Here is a 26,122-nt window from a genome sequence, read left to right on the forward strand (position 1 = left end):
AATAATCCTGAAGTCTGAGGTCCTTTTTGTTCTTTCCTCCACAGAAAAGGAATTGCAGAAGCAGTAGCCCTTGCAAGTTTCCTCAGCACACCACACCACACCTCTGTTCTCGAGAGACTGCCACTAAAGCAGAAAGAGGTGGTTGAGTCTTCATGCCCATTTAATTCTTTGCCTCTCTGATGCTTAAATACTGTAAATTTTGGTGATGGTCTTTGTAATGTGGACTCCTAAGCACTGACTGGAGTGCAAAAACTAAGGAATCTAGCAAGGATTGCTAGATCAGGCCTCAACTGGTTTCATACTGGCAAATGAACACCTGCCAATTGCTAATAACTTCCCACTACCAGTCTCCTGGGACAAGATTTGAACTGGTGACCTATAAGTAACATCTAAGTAATTCAAGATCTCAATATAATCAAAGTTATGGACATCTTACCGATTTGTCTTATCTATAAAAATGTCTTTGTCTGCTCCCTCTAACTTCCCTGCAGCTTCACAACAGTGAATGGACTATCCATACTGTTTCTGATGTCAGCTAAAATATTTGTTAAAGTTTTTGCACTCAGTGGTCCAAATCCTCTCAGATGGGTATTTTCAATGAAGTGAAGCAGGGATCAAAAAGAGCAGCATTTGGCTTAGTCTCAACTAATCTCCTATTTGATTTGCTGTTAGCACTCTTGGTTTAAAATTGTGATGTTTAAAATTTCCCATTCATTTTCATGATTTAACCGTGCCTTCATTTTTCCAGTAACATCATACTTAACCCTGAAAACATGTAACTTCAGTCAAACATCATTTTATTACATGTTTCCGAATACTGCACAAAAGTTACTTACGGGCTTGCTTCTGCTCTCAACTGAAGTCATTGGCAAAAATCCAATTAACTTCAAGAGGAGGAGGCATGGGTTCTACATTCAACTCTATTTGCTTGATCTTTTCACAGCCTCCTACAGTTTTATCAAGGTATTTACTAGGTATCTACATAGGTATTGCCAATTATAAAATTTTTCTATCTTTGAAACTAATTAAAAAACCTACATCTTTCTATAGTGTTAAACAAAAAACACAAAAAACAAAAATGGCACTTCAGAATTTGGAAAAAGGGAAAAGTGCCTTGGGTCTTTACTTCAAAAAATACCTAGCAAAATATATCCACAGGCTCACAGACATTCTTTAGAGATGTCTGCCTCAAACTCATTATGCAGCAAAATGATTTCAACTAAACCAAAAATTTAAAAGTGTGAATGAATCTTTCAGATTAGACGATACGCACAGATTGGATCGTTCTTGCTCTCTCAATAAATGGAAAGGAGTAGTGTTATCAATGCTCCCTGTATTCCACATGGAAGCAGGGGAATGGTCCTGCTACCATGGGGAATTTTCCTGCCTTCTATACTACCCCAGTGGAACTGGATGGCAAAAGGATCTGAGTCAGCACCAACTCCCTTTACCTGGATGCCTGCCTGACCTTGAGGTCTCCTCTTCCTCTCTCCTATGTGGCAGAGTCCTCGTACCTACCCATGATAAGGCTGGGCCCCGGATCCTGGGTGGGGGGACTTAATCCCCAGTCTCGTCATGGGTCACACAAGAGCTAGAGTGTCCCCACTCCAGGGTGCTCACTTCCCCAGTGATCAGTACATTGAGTTTAAGCCACATACAATTTATTAAACAGCAACTGTAAAAAGAATAAGGGAAAAATTGAAAAGGTTAAAGGAACAAGGAATCCCACACTATGAGGACAGGAAACACCATAAACAATAGTCTCTGGAATGCAAAAACATTCACAGCCTAGGTTATATCGCAGGTAAGGCACCTGCTCTGGTGGGGTCTACACATCCCCAGGTTCTGGTGGTGAGATCTTTCTCCCTGGAATCGGGCCTCCCATCGGGTTTGTGTCCCCCTTCCAAAACCAGCCTTCAAGGCCCTCTTGTCGGGTGATGTCTTTCTCTGCTTCACCCTCTCTGGCCAGGATCCTCACCTCGTTCTCCCCAGCTGCCCACAACTCCAATTTACTTGCCGCTGGGCCGACTTTCTGCTATCCCAGATCTGGTCATGCAGCTCCGCACTGTAGCTTGCCTCTGGTCATGCAGCTCCAGCTCCCCTGCTCTGAGCTGCTGCTTTCCTGGGTTCACAGCTCCAACTAAAAACCTACTAAGTTTCAGTAAGGGAATGTCTACACTGCAATTTAACACCCGTTCCCATGTAAGCTGCCCATGTCAGCTCACTCAGGCTCTTGTGGCTCAGGTAATGAGCTGTTTAATTGCAGTGTAGATGAACCTGGGGCTCTCCCACCTCACAGGTTCCCAGAGCCCAAACTACAGCCTGAGTAGTCATTGTCTCATGTCCCACAAGCATTTGGGAAAGTTAATCATACTTAAACACATGCTCAGAGTGAAGCTGGAACTGAGTAGTAACAAAAAAGGAGGGCTCTCATCTTTAGCTTCAAATGTACACGCTATTACAGATACACACTTTAACACTAAAACGAAAACTACTAAGTTACTTCAATAAATATTACAGCCCACTTTTTTAAAAAACATAGAAGTTAAGTCCCTCCCTTTCCAAGATATAATATATCTAATTCAGAACAACTGGCCAAGATTTTCAAAAGTGATTAGTGATTTTTGGATGCCCTAGTTGTGACACTTTCAAGGACCTGATTTTCAGAAAGTGCCAAGCACCTGTGCTGTGAAAATCTGAACCCTTCAAACCTGGGCGTCCAAAATCACTAATAATTTTTGAAAACCTTGACAATTTAATTTTAAGGGTGTTTCTTGTGCTTATTTACAAAATAGCACAAGCAAATTCCTTTGCTGAACTGCAGTAATCCACTGATTTATGTTATCAGTTATTAAAATGTATGCTGCTCTGATTTCACAAGCCTTTAATTACTCATCTCCACCCACAGAAAACATTAGCAAGCAATACATGATATGTATTTCTTAAAATATAGCAGAGAAAGAAAAGCAGAGTGTCAGGCTCTTCAAAAACTGCATATTTTGGTGACTCAGAACAATGGGCAGCAATATCAGGAGATTAATAAAATTAAGCGTTCATATTCATTCTCTCTTGCAGTTGGTCGTGTTTAAATGGTGGGCTGTCCTAGGGTTAAAAATAAGCCCCTCCAGTTTTAAGCTTTTAAATTGTAGTTTTAATCCATGGTCTCATTAAAATTTGATAGACTATATTCAAAGTATATGTCCGACAAATGTTCACAATTCCTTTATTTATTTATTTTGTTAAATGCTATCCACTGCAAACCAGAGGCTAGCAACATTATAATTTTCTCCTGATTATTGAAAAGTTTTCCCCCTGACTACTACTAACATTTAATCTTAAACTTTGTCTTAATTTCATGTAATATCAGAACTCTTTTTCTCATAGAAATTTAGTATCATTTGTAAAAAACCCCAAAACCTAAAACTCATTGTAAAAACCAGCAAAGCAAGGTAATGCAAAGTTAAAACTTACGTTCTATTTCTAACTTTTTTAACACACCTAGGCCTCAGTCCTGCAGACATTTTGCACATGAACAGGCTCATTGAACTTACGTGCACTGTCAAATTCCATTCTGAACGTTATTGATTTGTGTCATATCTTTAACAATTTAATTGCTAGGCATTGTAATTTCCCCAGATATTATCTACTGCACTTTATTTTGTTTATACGGTTCAATTAGGCTGTGTAAATATTTAAAATGTGTGTTAATTTTTAAAGCTACTAATTTTTTTGTAAATTTTATAAAGTTAAGAGTATTAAAGCCTCCATGATTAGACTATCTGAGTGTCTCCCAGGTATTTAAAACTAGAAATAAATCTCTATCTTCTTATCCAGCCAGCAGGAGCAATAGCTTGATTGAGAAATAGATAGGGTTTTTGTTTGCTTGTGTGTGTGTTGTATAAGAAGAACTTACTGAACAAGAGTTAAGTTAAATAAGTAAGTTTTGTGAGGTCTGTGGTCATTCTTGTGTCTTGTGGGAGTCAGTTCCACAATCTAACTTGTAAGAAAGTTCTGTAGAAGCCTTAAATATGTAGAGAATGGAGTACTGAGGTGATGTATTCACAGTAATCTACATTGCTAAACCAGTATGGGTTGTTTTGTTCAGGGTTTGTGGCTTTATTTCCTCAAACAGTTTCTTCAGACCTTGACACATGGGTTCCTCTTTTCCTGCAGTCCCAATTGTAATGCTTACTTGTCCTTTATCCTCCCTGGACTTACAGTCCTTTATCCCTTAGTGCAGAGGTATCTCTCCAGAAAGTGTCAAGTGAGGAGAGGAGGAGGTTGTTACCTGGCTCTACTATGGGAAGCCTGGGGTCATAGATCATGAGGAAGTGATCTGCAACCAACCCAAGAATACTCTGCTTCACATGGCTATTTCCTGCAATATCCGTCTCAGTTCAGGCCTTCCTCAGGTATCTTCAGCCAAGCTCCCTGTGGCGTACATACCCAGCTTTTGGATTAGTTTGTTTAGGAAACAGAAGTAAAATGCTTTTTTGTGAGCTTGATACCACTGAGCAATGGTTTCTTTAGAACAGATCAGACTGTTGTATAGTAAAGATTGGGTGGTAGTTTCCTATCATCAGAGGAGCACTTGCTTTGCAGTGGTGGTCTCAGCCATGCTTTATTGTCTTTCCACCCAGGGAAGGCAGGAGTCAAGTTGGTGGTCCTGATTGCCATGACATACTTGTGTAAATGAGCTGGATTCTTTATTGTCTAGTTTGTCAAGGTGGTAATTCAGCACATGCACTAAGGTTAAAATTCTTGAGCTGATCCACTGAATGAGTAAATGAAATTTGAGATGTTGGAGTCAGGGGAATGAAATTCTCCCTGGATGATGAAGAGCAGGTAAACTGGTTTGCCACCACTACTCAACTGCTGCATGCTGCACACCTGTATGTGGGCGGGGGAGAGTGGGGAGTGCACCAGTGGAGCCACCTACTTGCAGATCCACAAACGCTGCCAATGTCTCTACCCCCCCAGGAATAGAGAAAATGTCAGACCAGTAGTCCATTTACACCAGTATTCTGAATTTGACAGTAGCCTGTATCAGATACTTCAGAGAATTTTCCACATAGTGAATTAGAAATATTTAATGACTTGAAAATACTGCAGTATAAATGCTTAGACAGTCATTTATATTGTGAACTTGGTCACTGGAATTTCAATAAAGCCTTCTGAACATTAGCTAATTCAACAAATATCTGAGATCATTAGCTTCCAGGTTTCTCTTCTATGTTCTATTTTTAAAAAAATATTTTTTGTGAAAATGTATATTAAATACAAAAAAAAAAAAAGCCTCAGACTGAGACGTTTATGCTCTGGGGTTTATTCTCCTATCAGTGCATAAGAGATTTACCCAGATCTCTCCTATTAACACAAGTGGGAGTTGTAAACCAATCCCCTATGCATCACTTGGAGAACATACCTCAAAGCTTTGCCCTAAGCAAATCTTTATGATTGTTACAAACCCCTGGGAATAGGGATTTATAATGGCAACACTGACAAAGACCCTAATCTACAGTTTAGTGATGGGAAGAACAGCACTGATATCCATTTTCAGTTATTATTTTGCTGTTCAATTTGAACTCTAAATTGTTTCCTCCTTGAAGAAATATTTGAAGTAATTTTATAGAAATAACTATGATAGTGCTAAGAAGTTTCTGAAACCTTTTTAAATACAATCTCAATTTTCAACCTTTTCTCCTCATTACACCGTATATGCTATGATTTGTATTATTTCCAGAATTTGCATCAAAACTTTTCAGATTGCAATTAACAAACATCAACTATAACTTCTCACACATATATTGTAAATCTTGTTTTCTGATTTCCATACACTTAATTTATTACTTGCAATTTTTCTCGTTGCCCTTTAGAGACACGTGATCTGTTATTTAGGTAATTATTTCCCTTTTTAAAAACCTGCAAAAAGGGAGAAAAAACAAAAGCAAGGACTAAGAGAAACTAAATTAGATTGATGTTTAAGGAGCTTTTTTGGATCTAGTAAACCCTGCTAAGCTACTGACTTGAAAATTTACATTGTTTGAAACTAAGGCCCTGTCTACACTGGCAAGTTTCTGTGCAGTAAAGTTTCTGCACTGTAACTCCTGAGGTGTATACACTGCCAAGCCACTTAGTGCTCAGAAACTACGCAGTTGTAGCGCTTAAAAATACCCATCCTAACGAGAGGCCTAGAGCTTTCTCCACCAGGGCTACAGCGCTGCGGTGCCAGTGTAGACACCTTGGTTGATTACAGTGCTGCAATTGGCCTCCGGGAGGTGTCCCACAATGCCTGTTCTTGCATCTCTGGTCACTGGTTTGAACTCTACTGCCCTGCCCTTAGGTGACTAACAGTCATCCCCACCCCGTAAATTCCTTGGGAATTTTGAAAGCCCCCTTTCTGTTTGCTCGGTGATGCATGCAGCAGTCTCAGCGCATCTTTCCAGGTGGCCATGCCTGCTTCACGCACCAGGCGATCCCCTGCTTGGAGCAATGCCGAGCTGCTGGACCTCATCCGCATTTGGAGAGAGGAGGCTGTCCAGTCCCAGCTGCTCTCCAACCATAGGAATTATGATACCTACAGACAGATTTCACGATGCATGACAGAAAGGAGCCATGACCGGGACACACTGCAATGTAGGGTCAAAGTGAAGGAGCTGTGGAATGTCTACCACCGGTGCTGCGCTCATGAGCTGCCGGTTCTACAAAGAGCTGGACGCGATACTCGGCGGCAACCCCACCTCCACTGCGAAAACCACTGTGGATACTTTGGTGGCTCGTGTGCCAGCTGAGAAGGGACCGAGCCAGGAGGAGGAAATCTTGGATGAGGATGTGGAGGGGGACCCAAAGGCAGAGGATGACTCGGAGGTCAGAGATGCATGCAGCCAGGAGCTCTTTTCTACCCCGGAGGATGCTAGCTAGTCACAGCTGTCAGATGTTGGCAAAGCGCAAACAGGAGAGGAGGCCCCTGGTAAGTGGATTTGATTTGGGGAATTGCTGAAGAGAGTTGATGTGGGCAGGAGGGTTGCAGAAAGCAGGCTTGTCTCCCACTGCATGTGTAGTCTGAGTGGCAGAACAGGCTGTTGATTGACTCCCTCACTTCATGAGAATCTCCCTCAGAGAACTCCAGGAAACTCTCGTGGAGATACTCTCGTGGAGTTCTTCAGCAGAGCTGCTTTGTTTCTTGCCCCATTAAGGGTAACTTTCCCACGCCACTGTGCCGTCATGGAGGGGGAGGGGGGAGAGGGCCTGGAGCAGACCATTGCTGCCAGGGCTGGTGCAAGGAGGTTTCACGCCCTAGGCGAAACTTCCACCTTGCGCCGTCCCCCGCCCCCGCGGCAACTCCCCGCCTGCCCCCCCGTCCTGAGGCCCCCCCTGCAGCAGCTCCCTGCTGCCGCCCCCCCTCGGCCCAGGGAGCGCCCCGTGACAGCTCCCCACCTCCCCCCCCTCCCTTCTTCCCTCCCCTCAGCCCGGGAGCCGTGTGCAGCAGCTCCCTGCCCCAGCTCACCTCTGCTCCGCCTCCACCCCGAGCACGCCACCGCTTCTCCCGACTCCCAGGCTTGTGGCACCAATCAGCTGTTTGGCGTGTAAGTCTGGGAGGGAGAGAAGCAGAGTGGGGCGGTGCTCAGGGGAGGAGGCAGAGCAGAGGTGAGCTGGGGTGGGGAGCGGTTCCCCTGTGTGCCACCCTCCCCCCCGTTACTTGCTGCAGGCGGCCCTCCCTGTGCCCTCCTGCCCCAGCTTACCTCCGCTCCACCGCTGCCCCCGACCACTTGGCACCCTAGGTGACTGACTAGTTCACCTAGTGGTTGCACCGGCCCTGATTGCTGCACACAGGTGAGCCACACAGGGGCCAGGGTGGAAGCCTCCCTTGATTCCCTGCTCACCCTCAGCAGAGAGATATCTTCCATAATGATCACATCCTGGGGAAAGTGTGGGGACAGGAATAATTATCAGGCTTCCCCTACAGTGCTGGCTCTCCCCAAGATCCACATGCCCAGTGTACAGCAGGGTCTGGGAAGAGTGATTTACCCTGCCCCTGCGGCTCCTCACCATTTTGGGGGTTTTGTGGTTCAAGTGTGCTTGGCTGCGGTCAGCCAGTTAGTGACAGGTGTGTGAGTACTGGCTGTGTTTTAAATCAGTGAATCAGTGTTCTCTGTGTTGCAAACAATACTGCTTCTGTAAAATGTGGTGTTTAAATGTCACAGAGATGACCTTGGGAGCCCAGCCTCCCTCTTTGTTATCGGCAGCTGAATGGCTGCGCAGAACTAGAAAGTGGCCAAGAACTAAGGAGGACTTTCTGTGTGATGTTATGATGCACTCTGCCGCCGAGAAACAGGAATTGAAGGAGTGGTGGGACAGCGAGAAGAGGAACCAAAAGGAGAATGCGGCATGCCAGAATGAAGCCACAGAGCAGCTCTTAAAGCTCCAAGCAAACATGCTCCAGGAGATACTAGCTCTTCAAACCGAGCAGTTCTGCGCCCGCCCTCCCCAACAGCCGCTGTCGCAAAACTCTTTCGCAAGCTCCCCCCAGACACTGCCAACACACTCTTATCAACTTTCTGCCTCCAGTCTATACCTGCGGCATTCCACTCCTCCCCCCTCACGGTCCAGCACTGTGGATTCCCTCACCCACTGCACTCAATACCCTCCTGCTGCAGTTTGGCCCTGCTGAAGTACAGTACCCACTGCATTTTACCCCAAAAGAGAAGGTTGGCTATGATCTCTGGACATACACAAATCTTTAGCCGTCCCAGGACCCCTCCTCCTCCTCCTCCTCCCCCCTTCTCCCATCTCCCTCCCTGCTGATGGTTTTATTTTTTTTTTTTGGTTTGACTCTTTCCTCCGGTTGTTGTTTTTTAATAAAAAAAATTGTGTTGGTTTGAAAGCAATCTTTATTCTATAAATTGAAAGCAAAAACAGCCCTGCATTGCAACATACAATTATGTTAAACCCATTGTCTGCATCAATCATAATCACCTCCTAGCATTACAAGCACTGCACTCCCAAACATAGCAACAAATATTAGTGGCTTTCAACTTCAAATTGCTGCCTCAAGGCATCCCTGATCCTTATGGCCCAGCGCTGCACCCCTCTAATAGCCCTGGTCTCCGGCTGTTCAGACTCATCCTCCAGGCACTGAGCCTCTGCGGTGCAGCCCTGAGTGAAGCTTTCACCCTTCCCTTCACAAATATTATGGAGCGTGCAGCACGCGGCTATAAGTATAGGAATATTGTTGTTGGCCAGGGACAGCTTCCCATAGAGGCAGTGCCAGCGGGCTTTTAAACGGCCAAAAGCACACTCCACAGTCATTCTGCACTTGTTCAGCCTGTTGTTGAATCACCCCTTGCCGCTATCAAGTTGCCCTGTGTACGGCTTCATAAGCCATGGCATTAAGGGGTAGGTGGGGTCTCCCAGGATCACAATGGGCATTTCAACTTCCCCTACGGTGATCTTCTGGTCCAGGAAGAAAGTGCCTGCTTGCAGCCTCCTGAACAGGCCAGTGTTCCAAAAGATGCAAGTGTCATGCACCTTTCCAGACCAGCCTGCGTTCATGTCTGTGAAATGCTCACAGTGATCCACAAGTGCCTGGAAAACCATTGAGAAATACCCCTTGCAATTAATGTACTTGGGGGCTAGGTGGTCTGGTGCCAGAATTGGAATATGCGTGCCATCTATTGCCCCTCCGCAGTTAGGGAAGCCCATTTGTGCAAAGCCATCTACAATGTCATGCATGTTTCCCAGAGTCATGGTCTTTTGGAGCAGGATGCGATTAATGGCCCTGCAGACTTCCGTCAACACGAGTCCAACAGTAGACTTTCCCACTCCGAACTGGTTAGCGCCCGATCGGGAGCAGTCTGGAAGGGCCAGCTTCCACAGTGCAATTGCCACGAGCTTCTCCAGAGACAAGGCAGCTCTCATTCTCGTGTCCTTGCACCGTGGGGCTGGGACAAGCTCATCACACAGTCCTGTGAATCTGGCTTTCCTCATGCGAAAGTTCTGCAGCCAGTGCTCGTCATCCCAGACGTGCATCACAATGTGATCCCAGCACTCAGTGCTTGTTTCCCAAGCCCAAAAGCAGCATTCCACTGTGGTCAGGACCTCAGTGAATGCCACAAGCAATCTTGTGTCGTAAGTACTATGCGTGGCAAGATCAATGTCGCACTCCTCTTGCCTTTGTAGTTTAAAGAATAACTCCACTGCCACTCGTGATGTGTTGGTCAGAGTGAGCAGCATACTGATCAACAGTTCGGGATCCATTCCTGCAGCCTGAAGAGGCAGGGTGTGCAGTACACAAACGGTTGAAAGATGGCGCCAAATGTGGATGGAAGCACAGGGATTGCTGAGATGTGAAGCAATGCATCACGGAGCATTGGGACAGGACCCAATGCCGTCCCACAACTCTTAGCAGCAGAAGAGAAAGAGGTGCTCTGTGGGATAGCTGTACAGAATGCACCACTCCGAATACCACTAAAAGTGCCGCAAGTGTGAACACACTATTGTGCAGGCAGCTGACAGTGTGAACACACAACAGCAGTTTCCCTTCAACACTCTCTGAGTGGCGTTGTAACTCCTGGCACTGTAACTCTGCCAGCATAGACATGCCCTAAGTTTTTTTGTACAACAATTTTATGTTAAAGGAAATCCTGTGAAAGTATTCATTATTAAATATGGACATTATAACAAGTCATAAGTATATTATAACAAGTGAGTAAGCATTGCATGGGTAATTTAGATCAGCAATGGAAGGCCCATAGTGGACTTCCAAGAGTATCTTTTTCTTTTCCTCACAATGTTCTAAAAAGGTTTTCCTGGAGAACACTTTTTGTGCTCAGAGTAGGAGCCGTGTTAGTCTGTATTCGCAAAAAGAAAAGGAGTACTTGTGGCACCTTAGAGACTAAATAAATTGGCTAGTCTCTCAGGTGCCACAAGTACTCCTTTACTCTTTGTGCTGCATTTTTTGCCATTTTTCTTCATCTTCCAGTTATGATAAAAGAACTTTATCAGAAAGATGGGTTTTGCAGTATGTTCTGAAGGTAATCAGATTTTGAGCTAGTTTAATCTCCTCTGATAGCTCACCTGATAGCAGAGCCCTTTCCAGAGAAAACACTTTGTCTCTGGTCTTCACTCATGTCATCTTAGGTATTGTGCCCTTCATTGTCCTAGCAGAGTGCAACTGTATGGAGACCATGGTTGGATATGCAATCACTGATGTAGATGAGTCCTGACCCTCTGATGGTTTTGAATATTAGAACCAGATCCTTGAGTTAGCAACAGAAGCAGATTGAGAACTTGTGGAGGATGAAAAGCATAGGGATGATGTGCTCACAATAGACTATTCTCTTTAGACAGTAGACCTCACATGCTGCTGAAGATGAAGCATCTGCATTGCTTACATCTTCAGTTCAAAATACAGTGAATTACATTAATCCACTGTGGAGGTGTCATATGCATAAACATTTTCTGAGAAGGGGGCCTTGAAAATTGAAGGTATAAATGGACATTTTTTTGTCAATGGTTCTACCTAGTCATCTGACGTTAGTAATACTCCAGTCGGAATCAAGGCTTCATACCATACTGATGAAATGAGGGACAGCCTTTAATGGGAGTGGAGGGCAGTGTCCCACCTAGTTCCTTCAGAGTGTTTCCCACTCCCAACAAGTATTATTTTATTCTTGAGTGGGTTTGGCTTAAGTCATCTGCTCTTTATCCAGATGCTGATCCCCTTGTAGGCACTGTGACATTCTGATGAAATCATGCTGAAACAGAAATAGGTAGCTAAGTGTCATCTATCTGGTGGTGGTGGAAGAACCAGTGACATCTCACCACCTCTTCAAAAGGTCTTATGTAAATAATGAAAGTTTGGGAAGTAGTAAGGGAGGATAGATCCTTGTGGGACTTCACAGATGAGGAATTTTGAGAAGGAAAAATAGCTTTCCATCACCACTCTCTAGGTTCCTCTGGGAAGAGTAATTATGCAAATGTGGGAACATAAAAATGTTCATACTAGATTAGACCAGTGGTTCATCTCATAGAATCACAGACTTTAAGGTCAGAAGGGACCATTACAATCGTCTAGTCTGACCTTCTGCACAACGCAGGCCACAGAATCTCACCCACCCACTCCTGTAACAAATCCCTAACCTATGTCTGAGCTATTGAAGTCCTCAAATCGTGGTTTAAAGACTTCAAGATGCAGAGAATCCTCCAGCAAGTGACCCATACCCCGTGCTGCAGAGGAAGGCAAAAAACCCCCAGGGCCTCTGCCAATCTGCCCTGGAGGAAAATTCCTTCCCGACCCCAAATATGGCGATCAGCTAAAACCTGAGCATTTGGACAAGACTCACCAGCCAGACACCCAGGAATGAATTCCCTGTAGTAACTTAGATCCCACCCCATCTAACATCCCATCACAGGCCATTGGGCATATTTACTGCTAATTGTCAAAGAATGAAATAGTCAATTATGAAATAACTTGCCCATAGGGCAGTTTCTTTCTAGCCTGTCAGTTAGTGGTTCACTTATGCCTTGAAGCATGTGAGATTCTGTCTTTTTAAAGAGCAAACACACACAAAACATGCAAACAATTTTAAAAAAAAACCATTTCTATTGTCTAATGTAGCTGTGGAGGTTCTCATTACCCATATAAATATAAATGTCTAATCCTTTTGACATCCTTTTGGAATCTGAGTAAACTCTTGGTCTCAATGATACCTGTGAGAATGAGTTCCACCAGTTAATTATATATTGTGCAGAAAGCTATTTCATATTATCAATTTAATTTTTTTTCTTTTCAATCTCATTGAATGTTTCTTGTTCTTGTATGATGATGATGGCATGAAAATTCTCAAGACAGAATTAAAATATTAAAACATTGAAGTTTTTCTTGTTAAATCTATATTATACTTGGATTGAGACAGTCCCTTACATTGGGCTCCAATGTACTGCAAACATCACAAATGACATTTTAGCATAATGGTTGCCACCACTAACAGGCATACAAATGCAAAATATAATTTAAAATTTTAATTTCTGGTCACTTTTAGTTTGAACGGTGAGATGATTCTTCCCTTTTGAGCTTTTAAACTATCATGATGAGGAAAATGGACCAGATTTTAAAAAGACAGCAAATAGGACTGGGCAAATCACCATTTCTAAATGGACATCTGTCAAAGTTCAGTACTATGGTGTAGAGGAACACATTTTGTGGTCTTTGAAATGCTATTTTTTAGACAAAAGTCAGGCTTACATATAGGATTTTAAGTTCTTTTTAGGACAATTATTTTTAGGGAAATAATATCTACTTAGCAACTGCTTAGAAATTGACCTTCTTAACTGAACCAATTTTTAACAAATATTTTAATTCCTGACCTTTCCTGTCCTTGTTTCCAACTTAAGAAAAAAAAATCCATCTCTTTAATGCATGTTCTGATAGTTTTGGAATTTAATGGAAATGAACATGAGTAAATACAATTATTTAGGAAATAAAATCCCTGGTTTGTTTCCCACCCAAAAAACCCCCAAACTAATTTGTGTAAACCCCCCCGTTCCCATATAACGAAAGCATGGAACCAGATGTGTAGGTAACAATTGGAAACATATACTCATAATATTCATTTATTATATGCTTGTGTAGCACCTAGCAAAATGGTATCCAACCTGTTTGTGGCCTTTAAGCACTGCTAAAATATAAACATTAAAGCATAATAAAATAATAATAATAATTAATAATAATCAGGCTCATACATCTCAGTGCTGCAATGAAACACAAGGACATCTAGAATGAGGGACACTGACCCTTGAAATGGGGGACTATATTTTCCCTCCATTTTGTCCTCAAAACATCCTTCTATCATCCTCAAAGTTTTTCCCTCTGTCCTATCATTGCCTCCAAACTCCCCCATCTCCTCACTTTCTCCATTTTGCCTAGTAGCCTTTTTAGTTTTTCAAGCAGCCCAGAGAATTTTAGGCATCCCTGAAAGTTCCCTGCTTGGGTGGGTTCTGCTTCTGTCGACCAAGGTGCTCTCTCAGCTAGTTGTGCAGTCAATCTCAGCTTGGGTAGTGAGAGGAAGAAACATGAAAAATAGCATGGAGTCATAAGTAAGTGGCAAAGGCAACCCAGGGAGGGGGCATGCATTGGTAGGAGGAGAGAGAGACAGCCGGGGAAGCAAGGAAAGAGAGGCACTCTGCTAGCTCTGAAAGGCAGCCAAGAGGAGAAGCGCATGCAGAACAGTTTGGGAACATGGCACAGGAGGATGTCAGGACTAGAGCTGTGCAAATTTTTGGGCTAAAACTTTTTTTCACTGAGAAAAGTAATTTCAGGTCAACTGAAACAATTCACAAATTCGCCAAATTGTTTCAGTCCAAAAAAGTCCAAACCAAACAAATCGTCAGAAGAAACACTAACATTTTCTAAGTGAAATATTTTATTTTTTTTATTGAAAATGTCTTTTTGTTTATAATTTTACTTTAAAAAACTGTAAGAAAAACCCTCAAAATCAATATGATACATTTAGTTTTTGTCTGTTATTCACACAGCTCTGGTCGGGACATACCCCCAAACCAGTGCTCATGACAGAATTAAACCCAATACAACAGAGACACAAAATTACAATATGATCACTGACATGGTAGACACTGATACAGTATCTGTTTGGCATTATAAAACTTAATTTAAAAGCCTTCTAGGCACCATAACAAATGTTGCCCTATAGAAATAAAAATCTGTATACTATAGAAAATGCTTGCCTACCCATGTTAAGAACAACAGCAAATGACAACACCAACATGGGTAATATGGAGAATTATCATAGTGTTGTCTGACAAAATAATTGCTAATTACTAATTACCGTCACTTCATACATATATTTCCATATCTGACTACTTATGGTATTGCTAGTGTGTGGATAGCCTCTAAATATATAGTAGAGAATGATGCAAAAAGTATTTAACAATAGGTATCTAGAGAAAAGATACAAACTTTTTCTGACCTGGTATAAATGGAAACTTATTCTAGAACCACTTAAATGAATACTATGCTTCCAACACTAAACTTTTCTTTGTTCCACAACCTAAATTACATTTCATCAGCTAATTTATATTTCAATTGTGGCATAGTTAAAGAAATGAATTTTCCATCCTCTTCAGATTGCTACTACCAGAATATACCTTTAATACTAGAAACTAATAATAAAACTGTGTGTTCACCCCTTAAAGACACGTTGTGTCAAATCCATCCCATTGGCAGTTTTAATTCTGCCAAAATTAATGCTGAGTTACACTAAAGATGAATTTCCACAATTGTACATTTGTGTGTCAGGAATCAAAATTCTAAGATGAGCTTTTACACTGCAAATCATATGTCCGCTATTTGTCAACTATTTAGCTGTAAACAAGAACAATATCATTTTTCAGGTTTACATTGCTGATAGACACATTGACGATACGATGTGGAAAACAGAAACAAAGTTATACATTATTAGTTCTTTAACACACACACACTCTTCATTTTGTGGATCTTTTAGAATATTGACATTAACAAGGTTGATAAAGACATTTTCAGAGCTAATGATGTGGATGTTTTCTTCAGTTACAACATGCAATCACATTTTTTAAAGACTGCAAAAAGTGAAGAATGTACTGGGAAATGTGCCTATCGGAAAGAGTAGTTGGAAGCATGTTAGTATTTGGGCAATTTATTTATTTATGCGGACAGAGGGGAAAGGATGATCATAAGAACCTGTGCTTGTGAAATATTTTTGTTTATGAAGTTTAAATTAAAGCTCTGTAAAAACTACAAGTGTGGAACAGATTCTTTTTTTTTTTAAATTGCATTAGACCACTGTTAATTTTTTTTCCCCACATATGGGAGCATTAATACAATCTACTTAAATTTGTTATTGCCCCTGATAACTTGCCTCACAAAATACATGGGGTGTATTTGCAAACCCACTAACATCTTTATTTGTCTTAATAAATTAATAAACCCACTTAATAAACCCACTTTGCCAACAAACTCTAGCCTCTCTTCAAATAATATTTGTAAGATCAACTCTGTTTACATAATGTATCACCTACTAAAACTTTTGGTTTCATATAATAGATCACCAATATACACATCTTGATTTACCATTCTACTCAGAGACTGTATTAGCTTGCAAAGTTTATTCTTCTTACAAGAAATTAACAGCATTCAGTGCTTGTCACTAATGAAAACCATACTTTCCTCCTTCCAACACTGCTGTCAATCAAATGCCTGAATGAAGACTACTAGCCTCTTCACTGTGGAGTTTTGCAACTAGATGCACAATGCACCACTTTCTCCATTTTGTGATCTTTAGGGCTACTGGGTTAGTCTATTCCAATGCATTTTTCTTATACTACATCTCAATATAACATCATAGAAGAAAAATCCCCATCATAATGCATGTTTAGCAGAATATTTATACTATGGCCAGATTCTGATCTGATTTGCAATGGCCTCAATCTAGAATCATTTCACAAAAGGGATTAGAGGGACATTTTGACCAGTACAGCTGAGATCATAATCTGGCTACATGTTGTATTTAAAAACACTGAAGTGCTATCTGTTTTGAACATTTATATAACAAGAAGTGCTAATTTCTGTTTTTTTGTTCTTTTCTACCTTCTCAGTACCAATGTGGGTCCCCCTCCACAGCTATAGCAATTGAAAAACAAATAGGATTCCATCAATTTCCAACAGAAGACAAAAATGTAGCAAGAAAATCAACAGGAAGTTCAACTGATATGCTCTACTTATTGCCATATATGACTCCTGCCAGGGAAATGCCTGCTTAGATGAATTATGCAAAGTGAATAAACTATCTTCTGGTAAGAAATTTGCATGACCTCTCAATCATATCAGCTGGTTCCCAGACCTGGGTGATTTAAAAAACAAAACGATATTTGACAATCTCAAATTATGTGTGGGTCATCCAGATCAGGTCAGTACATTTTCAAGGGACAATCAACTTACTGTGGTGTCTACACCGTGCTGGGTCGATGGGAGACGCTCTCCCATTGACTTACCTTACCCTTCTTGTCCCCAGTGGAGTACTGGAGTTGACTTGAGTACTCTGCTGTTGATTTAGCGGGTCTTCACTAGACTCACTAAATCAACCCCCAGTGCATCAATCACAGCAGTGTCGATCCTGCAGTAGTGTAGACATGGCCTTTACAAGCTGTATCAAGTCTATGTTCCTGAAGAGCCTGGAGTAACCTCTCCAGTAGTTGGTGTATTAAGCTGACTGTGGTCTTGAGGAGGAATTGGCAGATTCCATTTTTGGAAGTACTTCTGAGTCAGAAGCCCTCTTCATTGATTTCGCCATCAAAAATAATGTTATATGAGTCTGAAACCTGGTGATTTTGATTCAGCAATAGGGCTGGTAGCCTTGGCACCAAGGCACTGACTACCTAAAATGCAGTTACATAAAAGTAACTTCTCTAACAACTATGAAACGGGCCACCAGTTTTGTTCTTTTTCACTTCCATGGGCAGTAAGAAGGAACTGAGTGGCAGTTGGAGTTACTCCATCCTTTATGCTCTTTGAAAGGAGTAATGTGAGGATATGCAGGGAGCATGCTTGGCGCCAACTGATTAAAAGATTCTGGTCTCCTGCAGTGGCGCATATCTATGTCAAGAGTGGGACCAATGTGGACAGGTACTCAAAGATGAGTCACATTTTATGCACTGCTATAATTCTCATGATTTAGAGGTAATTATGATTCTTCATTTCCAACAAAATAGCTTCACTATTATACAATTTCCTTATTTTTCAAAAAGACATCTAAATGATCTTTAGTCACCACAAAACACTGGTAGTTATTTTTAAAGCTTCTGACAGTAGAATCAGCCAAGCACAAACATAAAGGGATTTTGAACTCAGTACAATCTTGATGTAATGGAATAGGCAGGTGCTTATAGGCCTACTTTTGTCTCATGGAAAGCTATGAAAAACACTATATTAAACACAATCTAGCTTGTACATTAGGTATTTTCCTTATTTATTCTTTTATTATTAGACATTGGCATAAAATGAAGATCCTTGCTCCTTATGAGTTCTCCTCACAAAGTCATAATAACTTGCTTTTAAGGTTTGAAAAGTATTCTTTTTGTTGTCCTTTCTTGCCCCTCCTCCCCCAAAAGTAGCATGCTATAAAAAGTGCATTGATCTTATGCATTAACTCTTAATCAGAACTCTTATGTAAGGCTAGTTTGACCAAATTTAATATTCCCAAGTTAAGTTACTCAAGGGCAAAACTGCTGGTATTGGAGCCACTCTGTAAGGTCATCAGATGCCTGGCAAATTTACATTCACTGTGGGATACTGTAAAAGATGCTGAAAGTTCCACGAGGCCTCTCACCTTCATAAGCATCACATTTCAGGTGTCACTAAAGTTATATTATCTGCTGGCATAACCAAAGGAACTTCATGAACTTTATAATTTCTGTCGGCATTTGCCATATTCAAAAGAGCCCTTTGCAGAAATTATGACATACATCAGCTGAGTTTATACAGCCTCCGTGAGTACAATGTTTGAGAGAGTCCGCATTCAAAGGTTGTATTCATGAGCACTACAAGTTCTGCTGGTTACTCCACTAAGGCATGCAATTTCTCATATGCTTCCAAAATAGGTGCCTCAACAAGGGACAGAAGATAACATTTTCAAAAGCACCTAAGTGTTTTAGCAACCTTTGTCCCATTGAAAAGCATTTTTGAACGTTTTACCCAAATTATATGAAGTGTCTGGTTTTTTCACTATTATGCTCACACGTGTTAAGTGTTTTCCAGCTACAAGGAAAAAAAAAGTGAGACACGAGGTTAAGCAATGTCAGATAAGTGTAAACAAATATAGTACTCAGCAAAAACCTACACCCACACACACACCAAAAATTGCTCAAAAGATTAGTGGATTTGCAATTAATGTCCTAATGATAACGTTAACTTACCTAATGTTTCTGAAAACCCTCCTGTGATAGGGTTCTTGGAGGGCCAGGCAGCCTTGCAATTAGCACCTGCAATTAGTTCCTGACCTTAAGCTGGGGATCTTCTGGCTTCCATTCGCATCTGGGGCTCAGCCATTAAGGAGGTGTGGTAGGGGAATCCAGGTCCTTCTCTCCACCAGGTCCCAGTCCAGGGCCCTATGTGAAGCAACACCAGCAGACTCCTCCCAGCAGAAAGGCTAAGTTCACTGTCCTGGACTAGTACCTACTTATGTCCCTTTAGTTTGGGGCATGGCCCCTATCATCCAAATAGTCTATTGTGGCTCACTTTGAGTAGCACTCTCTTGTGGATCTTTTGCAGCATCCTACTATGGCCTCAGGTCCCTCTGGGCAGAAGCGTGTATATGGTTAGAGAGGCCTAGCCCAACAATGTCCTTACAGTCAAAAATAAAGTTCAATCACGGCTGGGTGCTCCCCAGCAGGCTCTCTCAGTCAGGGAGAGTGCTTCTCCCCTGGCAGTTGTTCCAGCTGTCAGACTTGCAGTGAAATTCCCCTTATGTACAGAGAAGCAGAACTACCATTTGTCTTTTCACCAGTCAGCCCTAAACTGAGCCAAGTTCTCTCCTTTTCTTCCTCTTCCGGGTTTGGCATTGGCTGCAGGTACAGCAGGGTGGAGCTAGCTGGGCATAAGCTCTCTTTATCACTTTTTCTGCTGGGGTGAGGTTTCTCTGCTCTATCATATGTCCACTTATTGGCCCAGAGGCATCCGCAGGAGCATATGCAATTACAACAGGATGGCCTGTAGCTATAGGATGGAATACTACATTCAACCCTTTCACCTGTATCAGATCCAGGAAGAAGTTACACAGGTGAAATGAGGACTGAAGCCCATATTTGTAGAATGCGTAAGTACAGATCTCCGGCACATTCCAGAGATAGGTTCTGTGGCCAATATTAGGAAGTCCCCAAATTGCAATGGAAGAGTGAAGAGGGCTTCTTCCAGCACACTGTGGTGGCATCTCAGGCCTGTAAGAAGATGATAAGATACAAGATTTTCTGAGGCTGTGGCTTATCATGGATACATTGTCCAGAGATGGTACAGGTCTCTACTTGTATTTGTTGGGTAGGTGGCAGTTCATTGACTAGTACACCATGTAACATAAGAGGTAAGAAAATAGAAGACTATAGCTCATATTGGGAAATTACTGTAGATGGGGAGGATGTGAAGTTCAGGGGGTCTCTGGCCCGGAGGGAAGGCAGGCATACAGAAGACTGTGAGCCATGCACTGGAGTAAGTAGGCTGTGTTAAGGTTGATGTCAGCAACTAAATTGCCCATTTTGTCATATTTCATGTATGTTTAATTATAAATAGTATGCAGTGGGTTTTTTTAGGGGGAATGTTTTCTCAAAATTTTTATTCTCAGTGAATTCTTTAGGCTTGAAAATAGTCTCTATTTTTGCAACTTCTTCCCTTTATGCTGTACTTTCCCCACCATTCCATTAGTACCTCCTTCATTTTCCTCCTCATTTCTAAGTCATTGTAACCTTATGCTAGGCAGTAACAGTGGCTACTGTGACCAGGTCAGTACCCTGAGTACATGTCTTTTTGCTATTGTAATAGACAATTCCTAATTCTCCCTTTTCTGACTCTTGCTGGAACTATAATTTTAGCTCTGCACTTTGTTTTTGTTTTTTGGCACCATTTTCCCCACCAAATATTTTAAGTGATCTTTCAAATGAATCTAGACATTTGCCATGAAATGCCCTCACAGTTTGATCATTCTGCCTACAGTGTAGGCAGACTAAAGTTCAAACAGGAAAAACCTGGGTTCTTCTCTAACTCATCTTGCCTTCACTGCTACTTGAGGTTAACATATTGTCTGTCTACTTTTAATAGAAACATTCTTCATGTATTCTAACAAATCACATATATCTGAATTCTACATATAAAGCTGTAATTCCATCGAGGGCTTGTAGTGACATTGATAAACGATGTTACCAGAACCCTTTGCTTGAATTACAGCCTTAATTATGTACACCTGGGTCCTTATTATTCCTTATATTATTTCTGTCATAGTATTATCTTGTCCTGGTCTTACTCTGATGGTAATTTGCTTTATCGGTGACTCAGGTATTGCAATGTAGCAAAGCCAGTCCACTGTATTGTACAGTGTTCAGAGTAATGCAGATTTGATTAACCAAATGCAGAGCTGTAATGGTAAACAACAAATACACATTATGTTGATACAGGCCCTTGAGAACACCGGATGGTAACCCTTTGATGGTGGAAAATAGAAGTTTCTTCTATTTATTCTTCTCTTGTTCTTTGTGTATTTACCTAGTGAACTGAATCTGAATTAATTTTGTAATATGAATATGTCTGAGTGGATGCGTGGGGACGGAATTCCTTTAAAAATGATCAGCCAGGTTGTGGTTTGCTTTACAGTGCAAGCCCCCGGAAGAGGCAAGCCCGCAACAAAAGTGATTAAAAGCTCCTAAATTCACTCATCTTTCTAACCTTTAACATCAACAGAGTCTAGCGTTTTAGGATCTAGGTGACTTTCAGTTACACTCCCAGGTTATTTTGATGGTAAGGTGGTTAGTGCCCAATGAAATTTGCTCAATGTCTAGACCTGGGGAGTAAGTTTATCATGCATGGTCTCTTCTCTCTGGCACAATAATCTTTGGGTTTATGTAATTTTTCCTAATAGCCACTATATGTAGCCTTATATTCCCAGTTCCCTCTTTTGTGACACACATCAATTGAAACGAGTCTTTGAACCTATCATACTACTTGTTGAGAATAAAGTCTATTTGAGTAGCTCTTCCTGTCCCAGATTGACGTGTCAGGTTCTTTCAGACAAGTTCAGCCCTTTCCCCATCCTTAAGGTGACTCTTTCTTCACTGTCTGGAGGTCCTTTTAAATGGTAATTAGACTTACACTATCCTGTTCTCAAGAAGGCCACTCTCTGTCACTCACACGATTCTGAAATTACCATATTTCTCAATAACTCTAGTTTATGTCAATATAATTTCCTTTTGGATACTGTCCAATATGTCACAGTCCTCAAACATTATGACAAATTAAAGGAAAATCTATGCTTGTCTTCACTTTGCTAATACTTAAAATACTGATCGGCTGATTGTCAAAGGTGCTGAGCACCAAGAGCTTGCATTAATTTCAACCAGAGTGTTGAGTGCTCAGCAACTTGAAGGGCAGGTCCTTGGTGCTTCTGAACTTTGACATCTTGCAGTATTTCATGTGGCAATGTTGTTAAAAATGGAACAGCCCATTCTGTGTTATGTAGTTATAATTTGTATAGTCAAACTCATAGAGGCAAGGTCATGCCAGTATCGTCTGATGCTTCTCCAGGACCGGGGTTATTCTCTATATAGATAAAAAAATAAGAGTCTATTCCTGAAAACCCCAGAACTTTCATTAGTTCCATTAACGTGTGTCAGGTGCTCAGAGATTATGGTGTGGGGGCTAGGAGGGCACTAACCTTACAACATACACTAAAGAATCTAAAAGGAATTGAAAATAAAGGCAAGGGGAAGAACAGAACAGCTATTCTTATAAAAATGCCACCAGAGGAGATTCAGAGGAGACATCTTAAGAAGCTGTTTGTAGCTTCTTAACACTAAGTTATTTGAATTCTTCATGAAGCCTCAGTAACAGAATGTAAGAAAATAAGTACCATATATACTCATTCATTAGCCCATTTGTTTATAAGCTGACGCCCCAAGATGGATAGGTAAAAATAGTAAAAACTGTATGATCCTTTCATAAGCTGACCCTATATTTCAGGGATTGGCAAACTTTGGCTCCCGGCCCATCAGGGTAAGCCGCTGGCGGGTTGGGACATTTTGTTTACCTGGAGCATTCACAGGCACGGAGCCCCTCAGCTCCCAGTGGCGCCACTTCCCGCAGCTCCCATTGGCTGGGAATGGCGAACCGCAGCGACAGGGAGCTGAGGGGCTCCATGCCTACAGACACTCCAGGTAAATAAAATGACAATGTATTAGATATTCAATTCAATGATTTCATAGAGTTTAAAATCATCACATTTTGGTGTAGACCTTTTTATAAGCCGACCCCCTCTCTTTAATGCGTCACCTTTTTACCAAAAATTTTCGGCTTATGAACGAGTATATATGGTAATAATTTTTTAAAAATGTACTTAGAATGTTAATACATGGGGGCTTTGTTTGCAGAAACTAACCCTTAAGACTGGATGGAGACAATAACCCCTAAGCAGAATGCATAGTGGGCATCCTCTTGAAGTCCAAGTGAACACACGAGTTTAGCAAGATACAAGTGATAATGTACGTTGTCCCAAACAGTAACATTCCACCACAACACTGAAGTCATTTGCTAGACAGTCTACCTGCTTAAGATATTCCCCCCTTAAATGGCAAGCTATCTTCTTCTCCTTCTCTACGATAACTTCTGGCTGATGGACAAGCTCTGCTAACACGCAGAAAGCAGTCAAGAATGCAGAAGAACCACTGAGGTACGAGTGGCCTTCCCAACTGCATACTCCCCAACTCCTCCTGCCCTTTGGGTGCAGTTGATGGGATTGTTTATATTTTCTAAAAAGGATCTCTCTCTTTAGCAGTTGTGTAGTTGGGGATCATCTACATAGACTGGAGATGGGATGGAAGAGGAACAAAGAAAATAGCACAGCACAGTGTCACCTTTTTCTGGGAGAGCGGGAGATGAAAGGAGCTCAGGGGATTTTAAAAATGATAATTGAACCTCCCCCACCTAGAACCATCCAATCTGCAGATTGTTGGCCTAGGTTTATCTCATTGTTATTACTCTTGTCCTCCCTCCCCTCTTATTGTCTGTTACACTCACTTGTTGCCTCTTGTCTTTAACTTCAATGTAAACTTCTTGGGGGCAGGTACCATAAAAAAATGTGGAACTAATATGACATTTGCTGCATCAACTGTGATGACTTTTTGCTTTTATGTTTGCTTCCTTCTCCCCTACTCCTCCCTCTCCTCCTCTTCATTTCATCTGTCTTGTAAGCGCTTCAGGACAGGAATTATCCTATTATAATTCTGTGTACTGCCAAACAGAATGGAGCCCCAAGCTTGATTGGTGCTAGAGTAATACAAATTGTAAAAAGAATAACCGCAACAGCTGAAAAGGAAGAGTAACCCTATGTGTCTGCATTGAACCAGTTAGTCCTGGCTCTTGAACGATTGAAACAGAGTTGTATGTATATAAAATACACTGGGCCAGATTCTGATGTTAGTTACATGACTGTAAACTGGAAGTTACTCCGCTGATTTCCATAACTCCACTGTTGCTGATTTACACTAGTGTAAATGAGATTAGAATCTCTCCCACTATCTCAAATAGTTTCTTTCTATACTAGCCATTTGCTCTTTGAGAGCCTGCAAGCAGTTAGCGAGTGTCTGCGTACTTGCATTTTTGAGCAAGTCCTATACATTTACAAAACTCAAAAACTGAAAAATAAAGGTTACAATGGGTAGTGCCTTCAAAGGAAGCTCTTCCTTCACTCTTCCAAGTGCCAAAATAAAACAATAAATAAAGAGAATAGATTGGTCAGCAGTCCTTGCCCCAACATAGCTTGGACACATGTTCACTCACAGCTCATCTGTCAAAGCAGAGCCAGGCAGAGTCATACAGTCTATTTGTATTCCACATTCGGATACAAGGGGCCACCTTAATTCCTGGTATAATCAAATTAAGTCAGATGAGTTACACCAAAGATGGAAAGTCGTTAGACTCATCCTTTCACTTACACTTTCCTCCAATTACTGTGCAGACCGTGTCCTTTCTTCACATTCCCCCTCCTGTTTATGATTCCCCACCCTTTGTGAGAAACAAAAGCAGAGCGCCTCTCATTAATCTTCTTTCAAAACTTGTTTAGGTCTACGAGATCTGGCTTTAATTACCAGTCCTCTAAAAGACTAATTACACTGGCCTCACAAAGACAGAACAGAAGATGGGGTGAGGCTGTGAAGATCTGATATTGCACATCAAAGCAAATTGCCATTTCTACTTCCATGCCACTTGACTACACTGGTAAGAAAATATGGGTGGTGGTTTTACTCCAAATTTATAAATGAGAGCAAAGTTACCATTGTTGTAATTAAAGGATTCCTCAAGTGACCAGTTCTTGTAGAATACAAAACACAGTTAGCACTCCAGTAATAAAATAAATACATAATAATGAACCAAACCTGAGCTGTCCTACCACAAAGCCAGCACTATGAATGAAACTCTCTCTAGTTCTAGTAGAGCCAAGGGGCCAGCCCCTCAGGTGGCGGAAAGGTATGCAGCTCCATTGAAGCTGAATCCATTCACACAAGCTGAGGATCTGTCCCCAGCACCTTACTAAGGGCTTTCAAAGTGCACCTCCTGTGGGGAGATGAGGTAGTTTATGAATATTTAAAATATATATTTTTATATATAACAAGTTTCCTCTTCCATAAGTCAGAATGCAACAACAACTGCTTTTGAGAGGAATCCAGTGTGTGAAGCAACTTCTTGTTGAAATTAAAGGGCTAGGAATGTTTTAGCCAATCAAGCAAATCACCTGTCTGTCTCACCAACTAATACAGCCAAATAAATTGATTGTTGTTTTAAAGTTTTAAGTATAACTCAGGGATAGGATTTAAGGAAAAGGGTGTGTCGGGTAAACCTGTGCCATTTAGCAGAGGAAAACAACAAGAGTGGAAAGAAATGAAGTGGGAGGAGCCTCAGGATGGATATTTAGGGCCTGGGCCTGCAATCTGGAGAGTGACTCCTGAAGCTTCTGAATAGACCAGAGAAGGAAGAGTTTATCCCCCATCACTAGATCAACCCCTTAATTAATTTTCCTCTGGTTACAGAATCTGTGGCATGGAGGGAAGGTCAGAATCATTACTGCTGTTGGGAAGATAGCGTGTCATTATGTGCAGGTCTGCTGTGCACAGGACTGCTTTGGAGCCTCTAAGAAGCTTTAAATTAAATTCCAGTTTTCCGACAATTCCAGTTTCCACATTCAGTATGGACTCTCGAAAAATAATGATTCTTTTATTATCAAAGAATGATGCAGAGTGACAAGGAAAGATCTTTTGCCAATGGGAGTAATAACTAGGGGAGCCGTCACGCATGCCGTCACATCTGAAGTGTTTGATTCCA

Source organism: Lepidochelys kempii, chromosome 2 (assembly GCF_965140265.1).
Source record: "Lepidochelys kempii isolate rLepKem1 chromosome 2, rLepKem1.hap2, whole genome shotgun sequence".
NCBI classification, from domain to species: Eukaryota; Metazoa; Chordata; order Testudines; family Cheloniidae; genus Lepidochelys; species Lepidochelys kempii.